The sequence below is a fragment of the Pogoniulus pusillus genome, chromosome 26 (genome assembly GCF_015220805.1).
Source record: "Pogoniulus pusillus isolate bPogPus1 chromosome 26, bPogPus1.pri, whole genome shotgun sequence".
Classification (NCBI taxonomy): domain Eukaryota; kingdom Metazoa; phylum Chordata; class Aves; order Piciformes; family Lybiidae; genus Pogoniulus; species Pogoniulus pusillus.
Genome location: NC_087289.1, coordinates 14,106,957 through 14,109,470, shown reverse-complemented (window position 1 = coordinate 14,109,470; position 2,514 = coordinate 14,106,957).

The window sequence follows — 2,514 nt, the reverse complement described above, 5'->3', positions numbered from 1 at the left end:
GCTTGGATGCTACGAGCCAAAGAGAGCTTGAAGCTGGAGTTCTGCATACTAAAGCGTACACAGCTCTTAGAAAATGAGGTGGGTCTCCTGTGGTGGCAAAAAAATGTCCTAAGCATGCAATTTAAGGCTTACCTGAAAAATACTTCATTTAGATAGTGAGAGCTGGTGAGCAGCTCCAAGTACAGGTTTCCACTGTATCTTCTTAACTGTCTTCGTGCAGTTCTTCAGAGCTTTGACTTCCCTGTCAAGTACTCATTGTCTTGCTAGTCAGGCACAACATCTCAGCTTTCATGCTAAATCTACTGTCAAATGACTGAAGCCTTTTCATTCATTTATGTCAATAGACCTGAAAACTGGTACTTCTATAGAAGAAATCGTTTTGCTAATACTACCATCAAATCATTCATTTAGATGATGATGACAATTAAATTTTACCCTCCAGTGTATTAATAGAACATGCAAGGCATAAATGCATCCAGAAACAACTGGTCCGTTTTACCTGGAGGTCAGATCTAGCTCTGCAACTGCTGAAAGTAAAAGAGACTTTCCCTACAGCAGGCAGAACTGTGGTCTGGTTTTGCTACAAGCTGCTGTGAACTTGGGAGTCTGAGCCCATTGTGCTTTCAAACCGTGCTGTGCACTCGGGGCATGTATTTGTTTTCAGTTCAGCTCACCCTCTGCATCAGTACTGAGTTGATTTTTCTGCTATGGTGGTTCTTTTTTAGGTTAGAATGAAGGCTTCATGTAGGGTTTCCTTCCAGTTTGCTTTCAAAGAATAACCCCTGTTTTGGAAGCTTTACTTGTATTAGCTGTGCTGGGGGGAGTGGGGATAAATAGTTGAAGTAACTTTTAATTTCAGCTGCTTCGTATCATGAATCTTTGTCCTGATCACAGCATCACAGAATGGTGGGTGGAAGATCAGGGAGTCTTCCCCCTACCAAAGCATGATCACCTAGGGGATGGTGATCCAGACAGGTCTTGGAAATCTCTAGGGAAGGAGATTCCACCACCTCTCTGGGCAGCCTGCTCCAGTGGTTTGGCACCCATAAATTAAAGAAGGTTCCTCTCATTGAGATGAAACTTCTATGGTCTCGTTTGTGTCCATTACCCCTTACCCTGTCACTGGGCACCACTGAAAGAAAGACTGGTCCCATGCTGTTGACACACACCCTTGAAGTACTGGGGAAACTTCTCGACTGTAAGGGTCCCAGAGCACTGGCACAGGCTCTCCAGACAGGTTGTGGGGTCTCCTTCTCTGGGGACTTTCAAGGCCTGTCTGGATGTGTTCCTCTGTGATCTGTGCTAGACTGTATGGTCCTGCTCTGGGGGGGTGGGCTTGGACTCGGTGATCTCTTTGGGTCCCTTCAAGCCCTAATATCCTGTGATCCTGTGATTGATAGGCATTGGTAAGATTCCCTCTCAGCCTTTACTTTTCCAGACAAAAAAGACCCAACTCTTTTTTGATTACAGGTGTTGGGTTACAGCCCAAAAATGTGGCTCCTCTTGTATCACAGAAGCTACCAACTATGAAGTCAGTGTTGCTGTAAAGATTTCATCGCCAAGAAATCATATTACAGTAGTCTTAGCTGGCCTTCAGCTGAAATATCTGCAGGCACTGTCATTGCCTTGTTAGAAGAAGCTTTTCAATGCCAAAGATCAGACTGCAGTCCTTCATAGGATGCTTTCTACAGTCTTCCCTCCTGTCTAAATGGGAGGGAAGAAATCAGGGAAAAGCTAAGACAAAAATTCAGGTTATTGCAATTCGAAGTCTGTTAATTTGTGATTCTTGATGGCAAAGTCAGTGGAATGTGAGAGCTATCGGAAGCTTGCCTGACACTTTGTAGTTTGTTCGACTCAGATCTGGTAATTTATGACTGAAAGTGAGGCTTTGTGTCATTTTTAACTCTCAGGCAAGCACCTAGAGAAGCCAGTAAAGGAAATGTCAAGGTTATGTTCACCAGCACGTACTTACATCTTTCTCTATGGTGCAGCTCTGAGCAGTGAATATTGCATATAGCTGCGGGAGCAGTGCCTCATTTTGAGCTCGCCCTAACTGGAGGCGATTCCAAGAGTTTAATGTGGACTTGGCAGTAGTTCTTTAAAAGGGTTGATAGGTATTGATGTATCTGAAACAGAAAGAATCTAATCCCATCTTTTGTTTTAGGAAGTACACTTCTCTGTGCATGTTATGTGTTGGAGAGGATTACAAGCTTCTGGATTTGCTTTATGATTGTATGGAACAAAAATGTGCCCTTTGAGTACCCAAGCATTATGTGACCTGTGAGCATATTCATGCTATTTCTGTGGCTCTGACGCAAGAGAGCCCCTACAGCGACAACTCCTCCAGGGTTTGTTGTCCCTAACAAGGGCTCTCTTAAACCTGCTGTGGCTGTTGATTTTAACTTCAGAAACTGCCACTTCACTCCTAATTACAAACGGGACAGATGCACTTACTTAGCACTTCAGGCGTTCTGATGGCTATCGCTTAGGAACAAGTTGGCTGAACATTTGCAG